The following is a 26,133-nucleotide window of genomic DNA, read 5'->3' on the forward strand; positions in this document are numbered from 1 at the left end:
TCCCAAATACGAAAACCCATAGAGGTAGGGCTCATTTGTTTGGTCCATATAGTACAGCACACACTAAAAACTGTTATGGACACCCAAAACCCTTTTGACTGCAGCACACAAGTTTGCAATGCATTTGATCTCGGCACCCAACCAACCGCCTTCTGCCTCCGCGCTAAGGATAGTACAACCTCGTGCCGCAGCACCATGGAGAACCCCTTCTGTCGCCGTACCCTGGAGAGGTTTGTGGATCTGCCATGGTGTGCGTACCTTCTCTCATGCAGATTGGATTGTAGTAGCATTAGAACAAGCCCGGAGCACTCAGGGCCCTGCCTTCATAGGTGATCGGTGCAGAGAGATTCCAGCCACGATCGTATATAGCTTCATGGTACTACTATTGCAGACAGGATTGCACCTCCCATCGCCACTAATCTCTAGGCCCATCGCCGCCGTTCTCTGAGTCATGATCAAACAAACTGCATTCGTCTGACCCAACCAGTTCGACCCAAATCTTGCCGAAAAATTCAGTTCCTCACCGGCCTTGACCCCCTCATTAGCCTTGAGTTGCTTCTGGCCTGGTCGAATCCCAACCAGATCTTCTCCTAATAGCCAATTCGAGAGACCAGCCTCGATCATCCCACTCTCAAAAGTCAAAACCAAGTTTACTTCGGTGAATCTCCATAGAGAGACAAATCGAATGAAAATTCATCACATAAAGACGACGTTGGATTGCCGCAAAAAGACAGCGAGAGGCAGAGAAAGGTCTGCTTGGTGTTGGTGACGTACACCATTAACAGAGTTCCCAGCCATGACGGCTAGAGTTTACCAAAGATGAGAGTCATCCTTTTACATATATATATATATATATATATTATTTCTTATGTGGCTGTCCACGTTATTAGTTAGAGACTACATGTAATATCACAATAGTTTAAATACTTATCATGTAAACCCTACCTCTATATAAGGGAGGCCTCTAAGACTGAATAATACACTTCTCTATTTTCCCCTCATCTCTCTTTATACATTCCTTACTCTCTACAACGTAAGTCAATATTTTATAACAATATATATATATATATATATATATATTAATTGCATAGTAATATATTTTGTGAAAAAAAAAATTAGTCTCGTTCGATGTCAATTAAGAGTTTAAGACAATTACCCTCTCACTAGAACAATAAATATACATAATATTCCGAATTTAGAATTTTTTTACTTTGCTAAATTTAGAATCGACATAAAAATATTCTACTCTAAAGCTTGTCATGATCATGAGATGTTAGGTTTAGGGTTGTGCTCTTGGGTTAGGGTTGTGCTCTTGGGGTTGGAGTATTAGGCGGGATATTCAAATTTTTAATCATTCAAAATTAAATGTTTTTCATATAACAAGGTCATATTACACCCAAAAAAAAAAAGTCTAAGAATTCAAATGAGCAAAGCTAAAACCCAGATTTTTTTTCCTACTTTTTGTTATGGAAGACTCTATCCATGCTTGTTGATATAAAATGGGATTTGGATAACTATCTGCTTTAAGTATCATATATGTTCAATAAGTTGTTCCATTATTGATGTGACAGTGTATGAGTTATTTATTTATTTATTTATTTTTTTATAACTATCTGCTTTAAGTATCATATATGTTCAACAAGTTGTTCCATTATTGATGTGACAGTGTATGAGTTTTTTTTTTTTTTTTTGAAAGAGCAGTGCATGAGAATCTTGCACAGAAAAGTTTTCGATAAAGAAAGAAAATTACGAACAAAACTCCAGAGAATAACCGCCCCCAAAAAGATCAAACTGGAAGGCGGCATTGGAGGAAAGGGACAAATGAGAAACCCAAACTGAATGAGAAAGCAAAGGAAAGAAATGCCCTAAATTAGCCAAGCTGTCAGCCGAAAAATTGGCCTCACGCCAAACATGACAGAGGCAAAGAGGCGTGTGAGCTCCATAATATCTTGAAGAACAAATTTGATTCTCCAAAGGGTAGAGGTCTTCTGGTTGAGGGCATCGATAAGGAGCTTAAAATCACCTTCAACAATGATGGCTTGAGAAGAGACGTGAGAAAGACGAAGCAAACCTTCACGGAGGACCATGGCTTCAGCTACATGAATATCGATGTGACCAAGATTTTTACTCACGGCAAAGCAAAGGTTGACAAGCTGAATTACGATTATTCCATGCAAGAGAATGATATGATGAGCTTTCTTCTTGGCAGTAAAGAAATGATCTCGTCTTAAGCATTTTTGCTTAACAAGTCTAACCCACCAATTTGTAGGTTCAGCGATGATCTTCCAGGCTAGCTTAGACAGGGCAGCCATATTGAAGGTAGCAGCTGGTCTAACTCCAATGCCACCTTTAAGCAAGAAAGGACAAGAAAGGACATGATTGGTTGGACACTTAAAGCAAGAAAGGACATGATTGGGTAAGAAAAGTTGGAAACTTTGATTTCCTGACCGGTCAGTGCATGTGGTGACTTTTACTGACTTTAACCTTTTCTTTGGACAAACTTCATATGTCGACTAAACTGACAGAAGCCTTTAAAATGCGTGACCACATGCTATCACTGCTCAAGCACTGTAGGTACATTGAATTGAATACACTCCCATTCCAAAAGAGTAGTGTTGTGCAGTTAGGGAACAATGAAGTCAATTTGTCAACATAGATATCTGAGCTTATAACATCTCCCACTTATTTAGCCTACAATCTTCTCCTCCCACTGTAGGCTATTACACAGAGTTCAAGAAATAAATTTAGGCTGAAGGCCAAATCTAGCCTTCCTATTGGTCAGCCATATGGTAGGCCCCGTTTATTATTATTTTTCTTTTCTTTATGTGTTACTTTTATACATTAAAGTAAGAATAATTTTCTTATATAAATGTGTTATTAATAATTATTATTATATCATTGTAAAATTTTTGTTGAGATCTTCAATATAAGTCTAATATTTGATATATTTTGAATTTTTAAAATAATTGTGTAATCATTAATTTTTAGTTTTTATTTAAGTAAATAGACTAATTTTATTAATAGACTCATTAAAATTATACTTGGAGATATATTTCGAGTTGAGAGAAAGAGTATTAGAATGTGAAATACTAAAACATATACAACAAGTCAACAACATAAAGTAAAACAACGAATTATAGCCGTTGGAGATGATGATGTTTCATTTTTAGCTTATAGAATTTGACATACAGTGGCAGCACTGTTTTTTGTTGATAGGCCAAATGGGTATCTTGAATAAAATATTCTGTTTTTGGTAGGTTAAATTGGTTTTGCTTTTGGCCTATGGTGGGAAATGCCCTTAGTTCTTACCATTCTGAAATAGACAGGATGATATGACAGCTATGATCTTTACTGATAACTAAAGGCTGGGAAAGAAATATTTCCCCATAAAAATTTTGCAATTGATTTGTTACACAAACTTGTTGAGATTGCTTCTTTGTAATTATGTAATCTTTTCACTATTCTGAAATAGATAGGATCATATTTTACTTGGGCATTTGGTGGTTGTAAATAAGTAAGGAAAAGATTAAATGGGACCCAATCCCATTTAGAAGATTAAATACGTAAATAGGTGAAAAAAAGGTACGTAAATAGGTAAAAAAAGGGTAACAATACTTAAGAAAATAAAAAAATACTTTGCTAAATTAAAAAATTATTTACCCTTCCAAATATTAAACTGCCTTTGAACAAAAAAGAAGAAATTACAGAACCTGATAATGAGAGGTACCGTAATCGTAATGGTGGTGGTGATAGTCCAAGAGCTTTGTGTATATTAGTGTAGCTGATGCGTTTGTTCGTTGTGCTTTCGAGGTCGGTGTAGCCGAGTAGGACTGCTCCACCAATTGACCGGAGTAATTGCCGGTCCCCATGTTCTTCCTCTTTTGCAACACTGAAGATGATTCCTGCGGACTTACAGTAACAATTGAAACATATGCACATACGTAATGTAAAAGGAGTTTTTACACACATTCAATCCCTTCCTATTTTCGATCTTGAGATTTCAGTTAGATACAATTATTATATTATACACAGAGCTAAAGCCCGTGGACTGTTCATACTTCACACTGTTCATTTAACAGTAAAATGACGGTTTTGCCCTTAATTGTTCTTCAGATTTACGGCCCTGGGATGCGTTGAATTGGCGTTTCTCGCTGGTCAATTATAGTTTTCCGTCGTCTTCTGTTTTTGATGACAAAGAGTGAGGGATTGTTGGTATTTTTGGTTAGATCGCCGCTATCTGATAGTGAGAGGAGAGAAAACAGAGTGAGAGTTCAGTTGATAAGAGATAAGTTTTTTAATCTAAATTTTACGGTCGTTCGATTAAGGGTTTTGTGTGTGATTCAATTTATCTAAATTTTATGTTCATTGGATTAAGGGTTTTGTCTCTGATTTAACGAATATGGGTTTTGTTGTGGGTCATTGTTCATTTTGATTCAGGGTTTTGTGGGTGATTTAATAATAAGCATGCATGGGTTGTGTTGTGGGTTTTGCATATCACAACGTTTAGATTGGGAGGGTTAAGGATTGGTCTGTCCAAATCAAGATACATAGTGATCGGTTGATAGAAAATTGATTGAGCATTTCATCCTGTTTTTTTTTTTTTGCTTCTAATTTGTGTTGATCTTCTGTTTTCATAATTGACCTTTGAAAATATTCCTTCTGATTTTCATCAACTTCTTTACAGTGTGTTTGGATGGGGGAAAAAGTGAGGGAATTTAAACAAAAATAAGGATTTCCCAATTTCTTAGGACTGTTTCCAGCGTTTGGATACTTATCCCATGAAATTAGCAATTTCCACAGAAACAAATCGTGGAATTTGAGGGCGCAGATTCCTGACTTGAATTCCTCTCAAGGTAGGTGTCATTCTTCAATTCCATCCCAGCCGGAAATCTCATTTTCCAAAGCGCCAAAATCAAAACATGCCGCACTAAGTTTTGATCCAAAACAACTCTATATAAAGCCACAAAACTTGCAAGACCTGGACTCCAAAATTTGCGATTGTTCTCATATCTGAGTTTTCTTCTGCTGCTAAAAAGGTGGGTTCCAATCCATATCTTCTTATGTATAATTGTTTTATGTATTGAAATTTAATTTTTCAATGGGACTTTGATTATGGCTAGGTTTTGCAATCGTTCTTGTCGTTGAGTTTTCTTCTGCGGACCCTCTCTACCACCGCTGAAAAGGTTAGTCCTTTTGTTCTTTTGTTTTGTCTGTCTGATTCTTTTGCCTCTCTAGTCTTCCGTGCTTTGTTCTTTTGAAGTTTAATATGTCTGTTGGATTGCTTGTTGATACATTGCGAGAAACAGAATAGCTAATTTATGTATAAGGTTACAATTGAGGTAAACTACCGGGTTCCCATTTTGTCATATTCCACTTTTAAGTTCCTTTACGTATGCTTTGCTAGAGTTTGATAGGCCTTAGGTATTGCAAATCTTCATCTGCTTATGTGCCTCCATCTATTTTATTTTTAGTTCCTTCATCAGCGGGAAATCTTCGTCTATATCTGCATCAGCAAATTGAGCACATATAATTACATAAAGAAGTGGTTGTTTTCTGTTGTTTTCATTCTCATAAATTTAATTGCTGAGAATCTAAAATAGACATAGAGAAGTGGTTGTTTTCTATTGTTTTCATACTCATATATTTGTATATTAAAACGGTAAGATTTTTTATTGTTGTATTCTCCTTTCTTTGCATATACAGATCGTTCTTTAACCAAGTTGAGAAGAGATAGTTGAACTTCATGAAATATAGATTGTATTAGGAACTTCTGTATGCTAATGTTTACAAATTGATATGTGAATATTCTGTGAGTACACAGATCAGGAAGACAGGACCTTGAAAATGCTTGCTATAGTTTGATTCATTTACTGAGTATTGTCTATATCTTTCATATACTGAAAAGGACTATTGTGAGTTTTGATTACTGCATTGTAAGTAGGGAGTGTTTATGTTTCAGATACTGAGCATTGTCTATATCTTTCATATACTGAAAATGACTATTGTGAGTTTTGATTACTACATTGTAAGTGGGGAGTGTTTATGTTTCATATATTTAATCATTGTTGTATAAGAATATGAATCTGTTAATGGAATAAATCCATAAAGTACATGACTATGGTTTTCCTTACAGGTTTAGGACGTAAAATTTTTGATGGGAGGAAACAAAGTTCAATACCTATAAATAAAGGCTGAAGGTCCCTTCTCTATTCATTATATACACACATACATTATTCTCAAACCCCATTACGAGAGTGTCTAAGGAGATTGCATAGAGAAGAAGAGTTTCAATGGCCACAGGAGGTTAGTAATTCTGTTCATCAATATTTACTTAAGATCTGAATTGTATTCATTATGTACTTGTGTTCTCATATTGAGTGCAAAGCTATTTCAGTTTTTAACATTTTGACATGTAGCCGGGAAACAAAATAGATAGTGGTAAATGGTAATAACTTATTAAATTGGTTTAGATTGAAGCAGAAGGCAGTTCATGTGGTCTAGATTAGGCTTTTTGAATCTTGTGATTATATGAGGGTTAGTGCTTTAAATATAGACTCAAAATGAAAAAGAAAAAAATGGTAGCAACTATTAGTACCTATAGGCTAACACACACACACACTTGAAGAAAAAGTCATCCAGTTAACAAGACATATTCCTGTGAGTACGTGATGATGCAATGGCTTCTTGTCATTCATGTATGAACAGTAAAAACTGAAATTACTAGTGGCCGGTTAATTACCTCTATACTAATTATTTTCTAACTAATGAATTTACAAACAGAAGCCAATTGGCCCTGACCCTTGTATATGACTAATGAATTATTTATGTATGTGTATGATAAAGCAAAAATGAAGTGAATACCAATTATTTTCTGTCAAATTCAACTATCCAATAGATTTGAAAATCCTTCTTCCTAAGTTGTCATCAACCTCTCGTGACTTAAAGTGCACACCTTCAGGATGAAAACAGTTGTAGTGATAGTTAGACTATAAAAGATAGATACTAAGTAGAATCTTGTTTTGGACCCCCTGCCTTTCTCTGACCTTTCTTTGTAATTTGCTCTGTGTCTTTGGTCATTTAATGTTTAAACAGGTATGGCTGTAATGAGTGTTGGTGATATTATAATGAGGTTAAAACGAAAGCGTGCCATAGAAGAAGAGGAAAATAAAAAGAGAATGAAAATTATTTTTGGTGCTACCGTATCTGTGATTGCTTTAATAATAGAGTGGTATCATAAGACATTTCTTGTTAAAGAGCCCTCACGCGATTGGGATCAAGAAAAACAGTCCTAGCAAGTAAATTTGGATTTTTAGCACATGTGTTGGTCTAGTTTAAATTTGGATTTTACATTTTCATTGCAGTATTGATTATGGTATTTCTTCAATCAGTTTATCGTTTATTTATTTGATTCGATTTAAATTCCATTGACAAAAATTAATCCATACACTAGAATTCATAATTCTTGTCATTTTGAAAATTCTACTTTATGAAATCCAAACAATGGAATTCTCAATTAATGGAATTTAAATTCATTAAATTGTAATTCCCATTATTTTAGAATTTCTGTGGAAATTTAAATTACTCTATCCAAACACACTCTTACAGATGTTGTTCCTTTGGAGCATGGCTTTGATGATAAATATAAAATAAAAGTTGTTCAATGGTTTTCCTGTACCTTTATGGATTGCTTTCTCATTCATTTTAATTCCCGTAGTAGATTTGAAGGAACATAGGTTCTGCCATAGGTTCCTTAAAAAGGTTGAACTTGCTAAGTCTGACCTTAGCTTGCTTTCATATGGAATCACTTAAAGACAGGAAACTGCATTTATGACAAATTTGTCCTGGCTTTTCTCCATTACGATTTAGTCTCTTATCTCCCTCTCTCAGAACAATAGCATACAGACTGTTGTACAATAGACTTGAATAAAGGAATTACAGCAAAATTCTTTTTGAATACGCAGCTTTTATTTAGTATCAGAACAATGGATTTTCTGTACTTTTCGAACTTTGCTTGAACTTCCTTGCAAACTTCTGGAATTTCTGCTTCTGCTTTGTTATTTTTTCGTCTTCGTCTTCTTTTGTTGTTTTTTAATCTCAAATTTTCTGATTGAAATTGTTTCTGGGTCCTGTATTTGATAACTCAAGGATTGCATGCTTCAAAATTTAATACTTGATCATAGAGAGTGAGATTTTGAGTAATAGCAGATATAAAATTGATTATGTTGTTTTTCATGTTGGGTTGTGATTGATTTTGCTTGCAGGTTTTGCTTCTTACTGCTGTTCCTATTTCAAGTGATTTATCTGTCAGAAGATTTGTGTTCCAGGAGTGTGTTATTTCTTTTCTTGGATGTTAAACAACAATAGCTTAGGCTGTTGAACATGAAAACGTCTTTGTTGGGTGGATTATCAGATATATGAAGCTCATTGCATTAATTGTGTTTTTATAAATCTTTATATGCTGATTGTAGTCTTATTTGTCTTTTGTGCTCAACAGGTCGACATTTTGTTTGGTCACAGTTTATTTTGGGGTACGCTTTTCAACTCAAGGCTCTTGAACTGTGGACATTAGCCTAATTACAGTGAGTGTCTAACCATTTATATTTACTTTGAGAGTGTCTAAAATAAGTGTATTTCATGATTTTTGCAAAGGAAAACTAAATTTACTCCATGTAGCCAACCTATGAGAACCTAGCTCCGCTAGGATTTGGGAACAAAACCTAATCGCTTAGGTTCAAGTCCTGCACCTCTTCTTTCTTGATGGAGATAGTCTTATATGTCTATTATTCTTGGTTCTCTGACATATATTCAAAATCTGTACAGTGTATAAAGGTTTCAGTCTCCGAAAATGTTATGGCTTTTTCTGCAGTTTGGAGTTTTTATTCATTTTACATGTTTTTATGGTCTGTACTTGGAAATAAGGATTGGTCTATAGGAAAAAGTACTTAGCGATCAGTTGATAGAAAATTGATTGAGCATTTGATCCTGTTTTCTTGCTTCTAATTGATATTAATCTTCTGATTTTCATCAACTTCTTTAAGGCTGTTGTTTTGGTTCGTTTGATTATTAATATGAGTAGCCTGAATATGTGCATCTCCAACATTGATCATAGCTGTAATGTTTTCATAATTTGCTTATTTTTTACAGATGTTGTTGCTTTCGAGCAGGGCTCTGATGATAAATATAAAATAAAAGTTTTTCGATTGTTTTTCTCTACATCTATCCAAATTTGGGATTGCTTTATGATTCATTTTATTTCAAGGTTTCGGAATTTGGATCCATTATTGTTTATTGGTGATTGTTAGTGTTTACCGATCTCAAGTAACGTTTATTTGAAGATTATATGCACATTAAGGATTTACAAAGATAAAATTCTTGGATTGGAAGATGAAAACAGTGAAAGTCATTGTGGTTGCGATGTTGTCTGCTATCGATTTTTTTTTTTATTACTATTAAATTTTTAGACAATTAGATTAGTTTGTTTCGAACTGTTTCACATGTTATCGGGTATATAAACTTTTTTATCACCATGTTAAATGGTTTTGCAGTACTGTTTTTCCTTTGTTTTGTTTTTGTTTTTATTTTTTGTTTCTCTCCCATAACTTATTTCAAAACATCTACAATGGAATTGGAGTTGAGCTGTTAGAATACACAACTGCAACAAAGAGTGTATCAGAGCCAATTCTATGAATCACAAAGTTTCATAGTATTTAAATTAGGCTAACTTCAGATATGCTTGGTGCACTTTGGATAACAAAGTTTCGATGATAAATATTGTTGACATTTGGTCAGTTTTTTTTTTTTTTTTGGCAAGTAGGAAAGGGACAAATTTAAGTGGTAACTGTGAATGGTTTTCTGTGTGTACAGTCCATAGATCTGCAGATGAGTCCACTTTAGTTGAAGATGCATTTGAGTCTGCCAATGAATTAGATCAGTGCTAAACCCCCATTGTAGAAACTTGATACTAGCTTGCTTAAAATACCAGGTGTTAGCTAGCTGAATCTTTCTCTTTACGATTGAAATACCAATTTTTGTAATATGTAAAATTATAATTGTATTACATTATGTAGATCAAGATTTGAGGAAAAAAAAAATTAAACCCGCAGCATCGCGCTGGAGAATTTTCTAGTTAAGTCTAAGAACCACATATGTAGAAAATGTTGTATACCTGATCAGTAAGAACCGCAGGTTAAATATTCTGGTGCTCAACTACTCAGTTGTGCAGCTGCAAGTAGACAATTTTCATTACCTGTGATTTATCTGTTAAATATTATGAACACAACCATAGACACTCTTCGTTCATAATCTATCTATGTAATATTTAGTATGGTGAGTAGAATTATTGATCAGCGTAAGCGATCTAAAGGAGCGGCCTCACCGACCTAGTGTTGAGCCCTAGTTCCATATATTACTTGGATAGAGATGAAAATATATTTGATACAGTACGTACAATCGCAAGACCAATACCTCTTGCAGATTAATTGTTACTCCAAAGTCCAAAGTATTTGTTGTTGTAAACTTAAACAGAAAAGCCATTAGTCAAGTTATTTTAATCATTAATGTCTGATTTCAGATTTTATCTTGTGAAGGAGACCTTGACTAAAATAATTTCTAGTAGCGGTTTGTTGTGTGCAACATGTACGTACTATATGCTAAACTTGATTTATCGCACAGCGGAAATTGAATAGGACATACCTCTATTGCTAAATCTTTCAATTGTTTCAAGGAATTATTTTAGTCAAGTTCTCCTTCACAAGATAAAATCTGAAATCAGACATTAACACTTATATGCTAAACTTGATTTATCGCACATCGGAAATTGAATAGGACATATCTCTATCCATGTCTCTTTTGTGTTTCTGTATAAAAACTTTATAGCATAGATATATCACAAAAGTAGCCTTAATTCTTTACTTGATCGTTCATACAATCACATATACTCATGAAGCTCAATTACGTGAGCAAATTGGCATGTAAATATTTTTGTCATTAAAATGCTAGCAGCCCAAAACAATAGCCTCTGTACATATTTAGAAGAGCACAAGACTTGTTCCAATACCCAAAAATCAGAATATGATTAAGGAGGAATAATAATAGGTGATGCCAAAAGGCATGTATTTGATTGCTCGAGCAAATGGCTACTAACTAGAAAGTTAGCTTCATTGTGACCTGCATGTTGACAGCCAATATCTACTACAAATCACTGCAAGTATGTGCATATCTAGCAATTTTCCAATATGAATACTATGTGCATATCAATCTGATACAGACCAACACATATTAAAGGAAGTGGTTTTGAACCACATCTATAAATATCGTGTGAGAGTAAACTACCAAAAGAGAACTATAGTGATCACAATATAGTTTTCTGCATTTTAATATATAATAAAGCAAGTATAGCTTCAGTGTACTCCTAGCTATTGTTCATAACAATAAGATGCTCTTAACTTGTTATGCTGTTCTGGAGCTCAAAGTTCAAGAAAGGAAGGAGAAGATATTCTACTTAAAAGAAGGGGAAAAAAATACAAACAGTAACCAACCTATGGCCGACTCCGAATTTCTATACCCAAGTTTCCAAAACTATCACAATGTGTGTTGCCCCGGAAATTTGTATTTATTTTCCTAGGATTTTCCGGAATCTAAATTGTGATTATTGGACTGTTTCATGGCTCGTGGATGGAGCGGAAGTGTTTCAGGCGAATAATTATTCGAAGAATATGGTTTTAGGGGGATTGCAAAGGTTGATTTTTATTCGTTGGGATTCTTCTAAAACTTCCTTCACAAAAGTTGTAGAGCGCGTCGATACGAGTTCGTGGAATGCGTCAATCAGAGTTCGTATGAGAAAGTTATAAGCGTTTGAAAATTTGAAAAGTTCTATATATAAGGGTTTCCGTTTTCAGAAATTTCCATTTTTATTTTCGGAAGTTTCCAAAACCGGAAACTCTCCGTTCTCTCTCCTCACCCGCGTCTGACCCGACCCGAACCCGCTTTTAAGGCCAACTCTGGCGACCTCTACCGGTGAAACTCTCCAGATCGGTTCGCCACCTTGCTCCGGTCGTCCCTCTGGCATCCTCTTGCGGCGATTCTCAGTGGAGGCGGTGATAGAAGGCGGCGAAGTTTGAGGATTTCGGACCCGATCAGTTCTCCGATCTCCGACGTCGGCGAGGCTTCAAACAGAGCTTGGGGAGTTCAGAGCAGCCTCCTTGATCGATCCTTAGTGGTTGTTTGGATCGATTCACGTGAAACTTGGTTCAACTTGGATTGAACAGTAATCCAAGGCTTGTGAGGTAGTTTTCGATCCTTTATGCTTGTTTTCTGACTTTGAGCTAGTTATGAAAATTCACAAGCATGCTTAGATGAAACTTTTTTATGTTGGGAGTTTTGGGAAATAATGAGTTTTGGCCGGCGGCGGTGCTGCACCGCCTGTGGCGGCGTTCTGGTGGTTTTCCGGCCATGTAGGGAACTTTTTTGGTATTATATATGTTCTACTCGTTAATACGAGCGTTTCGATATATAATATGCAAATTTTGGAGTTCGAATGGATTTGTTATGATTTTTACGGTTTCATACCGGTTGATTTATTTGATCCGTGGGGATTCGAGCTTCCGATCGACTTGTGGTTTGGACATATCGATCTTAGAAGTGTTCTGGAGACTTAGGGAGGTCTCGGATATAGTTTCGCCTCAATTGGCGTTACTTTTGGGATTTGGGTTCAAAACGGGGGTTTCGAACTTTAATCACTTTGTGATTCGTGCATTGAATCAAGACTCTATGTGTTCAGGTGCTTGTTGAACGGATTTCGGTGATTGTGCTTGTTTTGGTTCTCGTGTGAAGACGCGGCGGGATTCAAAGGTGAGTAAATATCACGATATTTGTTATAAGCAGGATCGATATTTGTTATGAGCAAGATCGATATTTGTTATGAGCATGATCGATATTTGTTATGAGCGAGATTACCCTATTATCTTGGAGTTATTAGGTTAACTATGACTATAGTTGGTATCAGTGGTATTCCTGAGTGAATGACTACGTACATATATATATTTACTTGATTATATATGTATTGATGAATCTTTGTGATGATTGCCATGTAAATCTTGTGTAGGAATATCTGTGTAATGAACCGTTGAAAACAGTATGATGAATCTTTGTGATGATTGCCATGTAGAGCTTGTGTAGGAATATCTGTGCAGCTTGTGTAGGAATATATGTGTGATGAATCGATGACATTAGTATGATGAATCTTTGTGATAATTGTCATGTAAAGCTTGTGTAGAAATATCTGTGTAGCTTGTGTAGAAATATTTGTGTGATGAATCGATGACATCAGTATGATGAATCTTTATGATGATTGTCATGTAAAGCTTGTGTAGAAATATCTGTGTAGCTTGTGTAGGAATAATTGTGTGATGATTAGTTTGATGATCGCTATCTGTGTGATGACTGACGATATCTGCGTGAATCTATGTGATGATCGCTATCTATGTGATGACCAGCGATATCTGTGTGATGATTAGTTGGATGATCACTATCTGTGTGATGATCAGTAGGATGATAAATATCTGCGTGATGACCGGTAGAATCTGTGTGATGACCAGTGTGATGACTGCTCAGTAACGGAGCTGAATTGTTATTAAGTTAACAAATAATCGAGAAGACTGCTGTGATGGTCGGGACTATCTACAGACGTCAGAGTGTGGGATTACGATGATTACTATGATTAAATTGCTTGACTTAATGTGAACTCCTGAACTAAATTATATGCATGTGTTACTATGAATTGTTTTGCTTGTTTTGAGATGTGATTGTTTTGTTTCTTCTTGATTGTATTGATTGATGGTTTGATTTATCTTAAGAGCTATAGTGGTGATGAATTGTACTCTGTGGTGAGGATAAGAAGGTGATTCATTGATTTTCACTTTTGATGTCATGTTGATGACAAAAGCTCCTAGGGGGGAGGGAATGAGTGTGATTTGGAATTCGCCGTAGTGCGTTAGGATGACGTCAAACATTGCTTGAGGAAGTCTTGTTTGACCGAAATTTGTGTAATTGGATGCTAGGATTGAGGTTCTGAGCATGAGACTTTAGTCACCAATTGACTTATGTAAGCACAATATGGAAGGATATGGAATGGATGGTTGTAGGTGTGAGATGTGTGATTATCGTTGTTTAGGTTGTGGTGACTTAAGAAATGTGTTTTGCTTTGTGGTTTTGAGTTTACTCATACGAGCTTCATAAGCTTACTGGATTTGTTGTGTGGCAACCCGGTGCACTATTCAATGGAATGGTGTAACGGTTAATCCTGCAGGTCAGGGTAATCATGGCTGAAGCTGAGGTGGCGTCTTTTCAGCTTTACAGTAGGAAGCTATTTTTGTGACTTTACCGTTGATAAGGACTTCCGTTGTATAGTTACTCTAAGCAGCATTTATGTTTTATTTTGTTGTTGACAATTTAATTCGTAAGCATTGTAATATATGACTCTGTGGAGCGGGTCAATATTGACATAGTGGGTTCAGGGCATCAATATGTACCTGGGTTAAAAGGGAAAATATTTCTAGGTATTTTGTATTGATGCTGAACGTTCACGCATATGTAATTATGAGATTATATATATCGATTTTCATGTGTGTAAAATCAGGGGCGTGACATAATGGTACCTCAAATATCTCGGCCGACCCAACATATGTACCTGTTGTCCATGAAGGCGTTAAGCCGTGTGCCACGTGGCGCATTTGATGGGTATTTGCGTCATTTACTTATTGTTCCTCTTGATCATCTCCTCCGGAACAGGCTTGAGTTGATTCCTGGCCTTGGTTTTCAAAATCCTCTTAATCGTCTTGGGGTTGGAAATAATCTGCAGGTTGGTCCCAGTCTTGAAAATATTCTCCTTCTTCTTCTCCCTCTCCTCCCTCTTCCTCCTCTTCTCCTCCTTGTTCCTTTTAATCTCCCCCTTTAGCTCCGCCATTCTCTCCTTGTACACCTTCTTCACCGACTTGTTCTTCTCCCTCTCCTCGAACGTCGTCCCCTTCTGGCTCACCTGAACTGCCGACTACCTCTGCTTCAGCGGTTGCTTCCACTTTCGCTCGGAGACCTTCCATGCGATCACGCCGTCGTAGCTCGGCCGGCCGAAGACTGGTTTGTCCGGATTATCCGAGGAGGACACCACGGATCGCTTCGCCTGAGGTGGGTAGGGGGCGTCGATTTCCATGGTGGCATCTTCGTCGGCGGCGGCGGCTTTAGGGTTCCGCTTGCGCTTGTAGGTTTTGCCGCTGAAGCCTGCGTCTAGGCAACGGAAGTCAATTGTGTAGGCCATACAATGAAAACTAGGCTTACCTAGCCCTATTCTTGAGTCCCTTTGCTCTCTTCCTCTCTCTCTATCTTCCCGATTTGTTCTCTCTCTCTCTCTCTCTCTCTCTCTCTCTCTCTCTCTCTCTCTCTCTCTCTCTCTCTCTCTCTCTCTCTCTCTCTCTTCCCGACTTGTTGTATATTGTGGGTGATAGATAAGAAAACTTATATGAGTGTGTTGCTCTCGAGGAAGAGAATGGTGTAAAAGTCGGCTGAAAGAGGCTGGAGACTGCAACGAGGTCATCGAAAAAGAAGAAGGCAGTTGTGCGGGTTTTTTTGTTTTTTTTTTGTTTTTTTTTCGGGCTCAATTTCTGGTTTTCCCAAATCTTCTCCTTGTTTCTTCTTAGTTGGTGCAAAGAATTTGGATTAGATGTTTGTGGAATTTGGAATTTGGATCATATAGATTGGTAGTTTTTGCAGCTTCATGAATCCCACAAAAAAAAAAGTCAAATTCAATAAATCTCTGTTCAAGCTCATAAGTTTTAGGACTAAATTCTGCTTACTATCCTATACTTTCACGGGTTCATCAGTTTAGTACCTGCACTTCTAATTTAATCAGAAAAGTCCTTGCACTCTCCAATTTCATCAAATCAATCCAATCCGTCACCACTCCGTCAATTTTCGGGAAAATTGACAAACTACCCATCTGCATTCACAACACTAACGCGTCGGCGGGCTGCCTAGTGATGGGGAGTTTAGGAATTTTCCCTGTGAGAAGGTCACACGTTAGCATTTTAACCGCTAAAATTGACGGAATAGTGACGGATTGGATCGATTTGATGAAATTGGAGAGTGCAAGGACTTTTCTGATTAAATTTGAAGTGTAAGGACTAAACTAATAAACCCTTGAAAGTACAAGGTAGTAAGCATAATTTAATCCTAAGTTTTAATTAATCTAGTATTTGACCACCAAAATTTGTTCAGTTCTTCTTATGCCTAGTTGATGAATTAATCAAGATAAAATTTCCAATAGAATTATGAATGCATCTGTGGGGATACCTCTTCTTTTCTTCTGGGGTTGTAAAGAGATTTTAATGATGAAGGTGGCGGTGGTTATGACAGAGAGGTAGGCTTCTGGTTTCAGAAGGGATAGAGAAAATGAAGAGAAATGGATTTCTTTTGGCAAAGAAAGAGAAAATGGATTAGAAAGCCAAAAATTATGGTTTTATTTTTCTAGCCGTAGGATCTTAGAGTGGGTGGAAATGAAGGGCTGATATTCCTTTATAAGTAAATACATAACTAATAAAAAAAATTCAGTTAAAGAAAAATACTAATAAAAATTAAACACTAAGATTAAGGCATGGAAGGACTAAAATATCCCTGAAATTATGCCACCTAGCATAACAATTAACACCGTTATAGACGGCGTGTATGGATGTTGGGTCGCGCTAAATAACCTGGGTACCATTGATAGTTTTGGAAAGTTGGGTACAGAAATTTGGAGTCGGCTATAGGTTGGGTACTGTTTGTATTTTTTTCCCTAAAAGAAAAGGCAAAATGCTCATTGTCCAAAAAGGCAAGTCCTTACATGGTAGTAACACCAAAGAGTAGAACATCCTTAGAAATAACCAATATTCCAAACCTGATATACACTGAATACTAATAGAGATACAAAACAAAACTTTAATGGCAGCCAACAATCATGTAAACTATAGTAGCTATACATGCCACATAGCTTGATCAAAGCTTAAACAATTTACCTTCCCTTGAACATATATCGACATTCAGTGCATCACCTTTGAAATGTATCAAGGCTATATCTATATGAATCAATACATATATGAAGCCAGCTTTAAAAGCATCCAAACAACCATCAAGTATGCAGTAGAGGTGAGCACAAGATTACAATCACCAATGCGGGGGAAAAAAAAAGTAATTAAAAGAATTATCCCATCGTAAAATTTTGTTTCTTATCAACACTGCTTTGTTATCTTCAAATTGGTCAAAAGCAACCTTTTCTAAACGACAATTTTTTATTCGTGCAAATAACAGCCACGGTCATTGACCGGGTAACAGTTGAATGTAGTGACACCGATAGGCACTAAAAGAATCAAAGTAATTGAAATCTTGGCACAAACCGGGCATACAAAAATTGACTTATATTGACCCTCGTCATTGATTCAGCAATTGTATCAAAAGATAAGTCTTATACTATCCAAGAATAATAAAATAAAATAAAATACTAAAAATGAAATTTGATCAAGCTTCAAAAAATTACTCTTAAAACCAGGAAATATTGAGAATAGAATGCATAAAAGCAAATAAGTTTCTGTACAAGTTACTTGGAGATTGTTAGTGAGAATTCAGTTCAAGGACACTGATATCGATCCTTCATGCTTTGCAAGCATTGAGCCTTTCTACACTTGCTATATATAGGCACAAAACAATGGTCATGCAATTTGACGATTCTATAACAGATATTGCATAACTATTTGCTCTATTTGTACTAAATGTTGGTCTAGTAGTTGAAACCAGTTAAACTAATTTACTGAAAACAAGTGATTTAAGCCAATAATAGACACAACAATAGAATCATTTGACAATTCGATCATGTTTTTCATGAAACCCAAAATAGATACTATATATTTAGGGCCTCAGACTAGGTCCCCATGCTATACTCATTTCATACTATTAAGCACCCTTTAAATTTGTCAGCTTCTGTAAGGATGATGAGCATCAAATATAATAACAACAAAAGCAATGCCTATACGTATTCCATATAGAAAACCAATAAAAACAAGAATCCTGGTATCCAAACAATCAAATAGACCTCCAGAAACGATCAAGTCAATGGACATGATTGGAGAAGTAGTCCTATCTACACTTTAAAGGGTTTATTGAAATGATGAATCTATATCCATCACCTGCAAGATATACCAAGACACACACACAAACACATATATGTATATATATGAAGTGTATGTCCAGATATCCATAAGCTTGTGCAGCAACACATAATCATAAAAAATATGCAGTTGACGTACCTGCTCAATTACATCCTGAAACTAAAAATTGTTAAGATGGTGCTTAATAATAATGTGCTGAATGCTGCAAATGAGGCAAATGATGCAAGCAAAGGTGACAACAAAGCTGACAAGGCTAGTGTTAAGCTCAATAATATAGCTGGTTACCAATGTAGCTAGTACGAATCATAATTCTTTGGTTAACAGCTCGAGCAACACAGCTGCACGTGGACTTGGTGTGGACTTGTGGACTTCTTCACTGCCAATTCTCTCACACCAGAACCATGACTCAGCGTTTCTTTGACCATAATTAGTGAGCTGCATCGCCTGCATGTGTCTTCAATCGTGACCGTTTCATGTCTTCCACGTGTCATGATCCTGTGAGCTGTTTAGAAGAATCCAGGTCAATTAAGCCTAATTAGTTTGCTAATTCTGTTTTTTCCCGTCTACTATAAATAGCTAGTTTCTGCTTTGTTAGTGCAGTTGAGATCATTTTGTAAAATTCCTCAGTATCAAATATCATTAGCTTCTCTCTATTCTCTCTCTCTGAGCTTCGTCATCCTTAGGTTAGGGTTTTGTTTCTTGGCCATTGTTGCTTATTTCAAGCTTCTATGATCATATACCACAATTTTAGCAAAAATTACCTTAGTTGCAGCATTATTTGCTTGGTCAAAAACAAAAAATAAAATCCGGTAACGGCTTCCATGTCATGGAATTCACCAAACTTATTCTCAAACGTAAGGTCAGATTTCTACTACAATATTGAGTATTGAGTTAATATGACAACAACGAAAATAGTATGAAAATTTTAAAATATGAGGTAAACAAATTTTTTTTATCTCAGTCCGGAGCGAGTCTCGATTGCAATTAGGACCGCGCCCCAAGCTTCTTGGGTTTTACACTTTCACTAGAAGCAACGGATTGCCCGGGTCAAGGGAACTTTGCTTCTCTGCCCTTCTCCTTGGTACATGGATTTATGAAAGAGTCAAGCAATGACTTTGAGACCATCTTCCTTCGTTCGTCGCGCAGAAATATACAACCCAAATTTTGGTATCCTCGCATTAAAAGGAAATCGCATTAAAATAATAATATAGAAACAAACTCGATCCATATATAGTTGGTCTCCAGGCTTCATGTAAAAATCCTAGGTAAACTTAATAACCAAGTCATAATAGATTCCTATATTATTTACGTAGATACACCATAAATAAAGTATCTAGAATTAAAGTCTCAAGATTCTCCAATTACTTATTCTGCATAAATTGGTAAGTTGTTGATGACTAGATGTAAACTAATGATAAAGTCTATTGTAGTCTTACAGTTGTTCCTTAGAGTGAGACAGAGAAATGGACATGAGTTCACCGTCGTCTCTTCTTCCTCTCTCTAGCTCAGTACGCGGTTCTGAAACCAGTAGAAAAGACAGTAGCTCGCTAGATTTGTTGTGCTGTCAGTGTCTTTCATCCATGTCCATATAGCTCTTCCAGTACCCGTAGCTACTCTAGGGTTGGATTCCATCGGGAAGAGGTTGGTTGGTGATCAATATAGCAATAGTCACCGCCACTAGGGTTTATGGATTACTGATAAGAATAGGAGATTCATTTTGCTAGAGCTTAGTAATCTCATATTCTTAATTAATAACAAAATCCCAAATTAGTATAGATGTAGTTCTTTCTTAGACTCCCAATTTAAGTGAACTATTAAATAATTTTGCTTCTAAGTCCCTAGACCCAGTTCACTTGAAGTCTTGAAGTGGGAGTCAAAGACAGAATAGAGTTTGAGATTTTTTTAGAGCAATTAGGAATGAAAAAGGATAAAAGAAATTGTTGAGGTCGGTTGAGAATTCAAGGGAGAGATCTAACGCAGAAAAAAGGCCATATTTCATAGGGTAAAACTATGGTATGTTAACATTTCTCATACATCAACTATTTTTACCCTTATAATGACTCATGTTATCACTTTGAGGACTAATATTACTATTTTCAGGACTCATATGGTAAACTAAGAAAATTTACCATTTAAGGACTCATGTTTCCACTTTAAGGATTAATATTACTATTTTGAAGACTCATATGGTAACTAAGAAAATTTACCTCTTTAAGAACTCATGTTACTACTTTGAAGACTAATATTACTATTTTGATGACTCATTTTACCACTTTTAAGGAAATTGTATGGATGTCATATGTTAACACATTGTAAAATTTTCCTATTTCATATTATTTTAAATTTTTTATATTTAATTATATAAACATAAAGCCTTAAAAAAAAAATTTGCGGCCCTCAATCTGGTGCCCTGTGCTGTGCTGTCGCTCTTCTTGCACAGCATAAGAGCCGGCCCTGCACTATATTTTTGAGCCCGCTGCAGAAGTAGCATTCACTCCAAAGCTTTGCCCTACTTTCAACATGACCAAATTCGACCACCTTCATCAGGGGCACGTACATGCATATGCATATACATTATCTATACAATATAATAAAAATTATATATACAATATACAATATATTATATATACATGCTGCTCTTTCCTCCATTCCTGTATATGCATATACAGGACGGTAATAAAAATTCTTTAAATTTTAAATTTCAAGAAGTTGACATGATATATCATTATATATACAATACATAAATATACATGCAGTAAAACAATTAGTGTATATTCATACAGTGGTTGGTCGGGCGTCGTCTGAGCAAGGCAGAAGTTGCGGTGGTCATTGCTATATTGATCACCAACCCGCCTCTGGCGCTCAGCCGCGAAGTTCCCGATGGAATCCAACCATAGAGGTAGCTACGGGACCTAGAAGAGCTATATGTATATGGATTTAAAACACCGACGGCACAACAAATCCGGCGAGTGACTGTGTGGCGCGACAATTTGGAAGGACTGAAGGCAAGAATGTCATATACTGGTTTCACTTTTCAGAACCACCGAGCGAGAGGGATGAAGAAGAGACGACGTGAACTCATGTCCATGCGTCAGTCTGACTCTGTTTGTGATTGAAAAGTAAGGAATCCCTCTCTATATGTATAGCTTGCTTACACGGTTGCACCGATCTTTTAGGTTCCAACATTTAAGATGAGCTTTCAATGCCTCCAACCATCAGATAGATGCATTTACTATTCAACAAAATCCTGTTGCACGAAATAACTCCCCCGGCTTTTTCCATATATTATTTTTTCTTGTCGATATACATGGGCAATTGGCTGATTGGCTCTATTAATGGACCGTGCCTAACTTTTTACGGTCGGGTAGGTTAATTTGTTTATTAAACTCATTTATGTCGCCCCGCCCAACACAGATCAAGTGGTTTGATCTTGAAAGCTATTGGAAGGAATTACGCTATTGTTGGCAGTGTACGTAGATCTGGGTGAGATTGGAAAATGGACTTTCAAAAATTTTAGCGGAGATGATATCTTGCAGCACTGATGGGATAGAGCTTCTATAGTTGCTCTGGTAGAGAGAGGGACATCAGCCGAAAGTTGAGATGCATCTTAGTGGACTATCAAAGAAACTGAATTTCAGCCAGCCAGCACTGGCAAAAATTATACAATCTGTAACAATAAGGCAGCTGCATGCTGTACTAATAACACTATATATAGTCTCACAGCTAGATAATCACCACATGCAGTAGCATCAGCCCAGCAATCAGGATGCTTCTAGGCAATTCAATCCGGCCTTACTCAAAAGAAAATAAGAAATATTTGGAATTCTTCCGCACAAGAGGAGACAGCCTGGCCAAGGAACCAATAGTACAAGAAATTAACCAGTGTTGTACGGCTGACCCTACGCGTTGTTATATGTCAGCTCCAAACTGCACACACTTCAATTGTACATTAATTAGACATCTATGGTCTAGTACTCTTGTGTCTAGTCTATTAGTAGCTAAGTCAAAATCTTTTGGTGGCCGCTCTCCTAGCTAGGGTTTGCTCCGAGCAGGATCAAAATTGGCATGCTTCTTTCTCCTTTTTAGAAAATCCAAAAATGGCAAAATTTTACCCCCCCCCCCCCCAAATAGTACAAGAAATTAATCAGTGTTGTACGGTTGACCCTACGCAAGAATTATTGTGTTGTTGTTATATGTCAGCTCCAAACTGCACACACTTCAATTGTACATTAATTAGACATGCATATATGGTCTAGTACTCTTGTGTCTAGTCTATTAGTAGCTAAGTCAAAATCTTTTGGTGGCCGCTCTCCTAGCTAGGGTTTGCTCCGAGCGGGATCAAAATTGGCATGCTTCTTTCTCCTTTTTTAGAAAATCCAAAAATGGCAAAATTTTACCCCCCCCCCCCCCCAAATAGTACAAGAAATTAATCAGTGTTGTACGGTTGACGCAAGAATTATTGTGTTGTTGTTATATGTCAGCTCCAAACTGCACACACTTCAATTGTACATTAATTAGACATGCATATATGGTCTAGTACTCTTGTGTCTAGTCTATTAGTAGCTAAGTCAAAATCTTTTGGTGGCCGCTCTCCTAGCTAGGGTTTGCTTCGAGCGGGATCAAAATTGGTATGTTTCTTTCCTCTTTTTTCCGAAATCCAAAAATGGCAAAATTCACATCTTAACCGTTCAGTTTTAGGTCCTAATGTAGAGATCAATTCTGCAAAATTTCAGCCAATTTGGTGATCGTTAAGGCATCCAAAACTGGGAATTATAACAATGTACATGAACGGTTCCGGTTCGACAGATTCGGTTTGTTTGTGTAAATTGCAGTTTTGGATGCCTTAACGATCACCAAATTGGCTGAAATTTTGTAGAGATGATCTATACATGAGGACCTAAAAACTGAACGGTTAAGATCAAAATATGTGATCGGAAAGTGGGTGAAAACCTGAAATCCGTACCAAAATTTCGGTACGGACGTCCACACCAGAGAAAAATCCTATATATATATATATATATATATATATTAATTGCATATGTATTATGTATTATGCTAGTATTAATTGCATATGTATTATGTATTCTCCTGTCTTCAGCCTTTGGGCTTCTGCTGGTGGGCTTCCTATATGTATTATGTAGTTTTACTATTTTGTTTCCTTATTAGGTGTAATTTGGGTTGTTTCAGTCCCTTCTCTGTCAAGTTAGGGTTTAGGGTCCTAGTATTATAATGGTGTTAGGTTTATGGTAGGCCTCATCAAAAAGCCCGCAGATCAAGTAGGCCGATGGAGGCCCACCTGCCCGGAGGGCCAAAAGCCCGGCCTGGCCAGTTAAAAAGCCCGCCATAGGCCCAGCCCCGTGGGTAGAGGGCCGGGCTTGGTTTAGGGGTTTGAAACCCGACCCGCCAAAAGCCCGTTAGGCCCGGCCCGTAAAAGGCCACAAACAAAAAATATTATATAAATAACACAGAAGCTGTTGTGCAGAACACCTAACTTCGCTGAATTACAGGAAACTGCTCTGATGGAATTAGGAGCTGTACCCTATATGCACGGGAAATACAATAGTATGGTAGAAAGAAATATCTGAAGAATTTTACAGTTTATTATTCTGACTTTTCTAGAAAGAGTTATGGCAATTTAAGTGAAGGCAATTCAGCTTGAACAAGCATCTGCAACACAGAAACTGTTGTGCAGAACACCTAACTTCACTGAATTACTGGGAACTGGTCGGATGGAATTAAGAGTTGTACTCTATATGCACATAAAGCTCCATGTGTTTAGTTTCTGGGAAATTTTACTATTTGTGATTCCGGCTTTTCTAGAAGGAGTTATGGCAATTTAAGTGAAGACAGTTCAGCTTGAACGAGAATCTGCAACACATAAACTGTTGTGCAGAACACCTAACTTAGCTGAATTACTGGGAACTTCTCATATAGAATTAAGAGCTGTACCCTATATGCACGGAAAGCCCCATGTGTCTAGTTTCTAAGAAATTTTACGGTTTGCGATTCCGACTTTTCTAGGAGGAGTTATAGCAATTTAAGTGAAGGCAGTTTTACTTAGACGAAAATCTGCAACATCATTTACAAGTTCATGTCTAGAACCGAACTTCGCTGAATTACTGGGAACTGCTTGGATAGAATTAGGAGCTGTACGCCTGTACCCTATATGCACTGAAAGCCCCATGTGTCTAGTTTCTGAAGAATTTTATCTATATAGAAGTATAGAATATGTGCTTCTATATAGAATATGTGCATATATATTCTACATGTCATGACTACGGTTGACCGATTCGATCGGATTTGAAAATAGGGTGAAATTAGCTAAATTTTTACCACACTTATAATTTATTATAATAATCTCATCCAACGGTCAGTTTTTCCATTTCATTTGAATTGATAGAGGTTGCCCTTTGGAGTGTATGATATATAAATATAGGTTTATAAGAGTAACTAAGTTTGACCTAGCTGATCAAATTAGAAATGAGAACCAAATTGGCTGGATTTTCTACAACCACCATAAAACATTACAATCTCTCCATCAAGCGGTTGGTTTCTTCGAATTCATTTTCCATTTCATGGTTGTTTTAGAATGAACCTCAACAATTTAAATGCAATGTATAAGTCAATACAACTTTATGAGGCAAATTGGTATAGACCAACGTCTTTGTAATTAAAATTGAAGTATTTATCTTATGTTCACGCACATCCATCTATGGAATATTTATAGACATGACGTGAAAAAATAAGCACATTTCGCGGTCGTCATGCCATCTGTCAACTAAGAAGACATACAAGTGACGACGGTTGACCAATTCGATCGGATTCGAAAATATGGTGAAATTGGCTAAATTTTTTACCACACTCATAATTTATTGTAATAATCAAATCCAATGGTTGGTTTTTCCATTTTCTTTGAATTGATAGAGGTTGCTCTTTAGAGTATATGATATATACTGTAACTAAGTTTGGCCTAGTTGATCGAATTCGAAACGAGAACTAAATTGGCTGAAATTTTTACAACCACCATAAAACATTACAATCTCTCTATCGAGCGGTGATAGCTAAATTTAAAGCTATTGATTTTCCTTATTCTCCTGCAAATGTGTCAATCGTAGTATAGAGAAATAAGGGTCTCCCGCAGAGGATTAAGTTAAACTAAGTGCTTCAACAAAAGTCACAAAAACGTGACTGCAGCTCCTACAGAACAACAGTCGAAAAACAAATAAAAACCTAACTAAAACAACCCAGAAAAATATGAAATTTTACAGAAACGTACTAGACACACAAGGCGTCCAGCACACAAAATTTGGGAATTTTTGGATTTCGTTTACTATGAAAGTAAAATACGTGAAAACAGAGGACAAAAGGAGAAACGAAACTGAGACAGATTTGAGATTGGTTGATATCAAGATGATGAAACTAGCTAGGAAGGAAGTCCTTCCACACGCAGAATCAACGCTGCCCCTATTAGCTATGTCCAATCCATCATAGAAAAATTGGACAAGGTCATTTAGACTAAAGTTGTGATGGGGACACTTCCTCTGCAACTCCTGAAATTCCTCCCATGCCTCAGATAGTGTATCTCCATCCTTTTGAGTGAAGTTTTGAATCTCCCTCCTTAGTCATTTTGTCAATTGAGCGGGGAAATATTGTTTCAAAAACTTCTTAACCATTTCATCCCAAGTTGTGTTGATACCTGCAGGTAACGAGTACAACCAACGTTCTGCATCATCTTTTAAATAAAAGGGAAATAGAAGTAACCTGAGTCCTTCTGGTTGGATGTTCTGAATGGTTTGCAACTTGCAAATATCTAAGAATTCCCTAATGTGAACATTAGGATCCTTAGATGGTATGTCATAGTACTTAGGCAACGAGTTAAGGAGCTGCACAGGAATGGAGAAGGCTTGATTGCCCTGTGGTGTGTAAGCTATGCATGAGGGGGATT

General features: G+C 36.6%; 1 long non-coding RNA gene, 1 other non-coding gene and 1 pseudogene across 5 annotated transcripts; 2 read left to right on the top strand and 1 right to left on the bottom strand.

Moving 5' to 3' along the window:
• Positions 1 to 4,113: 4,113 nt before the first annotated feature.
• LOC112168965 lies at positions 4,114 to 14,488 on the top strand. Of its 4 annotated transcripts, none has more exons than XR_005802084.1 (5): positions 4,114 to 5,036; positions 5,121 to 5,183; positions 6,134 to 6,303; positions 8,495 to 8,579; positions 14,306 to 14,488. It is a non-coding gene; the product is annotated as an uncharacterized LOC112168965 (long non-coding RNA). The 4 variants fall into 4 exon arrangements; XR_002924476.2 differs by lacking the exon at positions 14,306 to 14,488 and adding an exon at positions 9,865 to 10,206; XR_005802085.1 differs by lacking the exon at positions 14,306 to 14,488 and adding an exon at positions 9,145 to 9,857.
• A 127-nt stretch (positions 14,489 to 14,615) lies between these two features.
• LOC112171546 lies at positions 14,616 to 15,372 on the bottom strand (annotated as a pseudogene).
• Positions 15,373 to 25,706: 10,334 nt separating this feature from the next.
• Positions 25,707 to 25,813, top strand: LOC112174993. The gene has a single exon (XR_002926293.1). It is a non-coding gene; the product is annotated as a small nucleolar RNA R71 (small nucleolar RNA).
• Positions 25,814 to 26,133: the final 320 nt, after the last annotated feature.

The sequence above is a fragment of the Rosa chinensis genome, chromosome 6, assembly GCF_002994745.2.
Source record: "Rosa chinensis cultivar Old Blush chromosome 6, RchiOBHm-V2, whole genome shotgun sequence".
NCBI classification, from domain to species: domain Eukaryota; kingdom Viridiplantae; phylum Streptophyta; class Magnoliopsida; order Rosales; family Rosaceae; genus Rosa; species Rosa chinensis.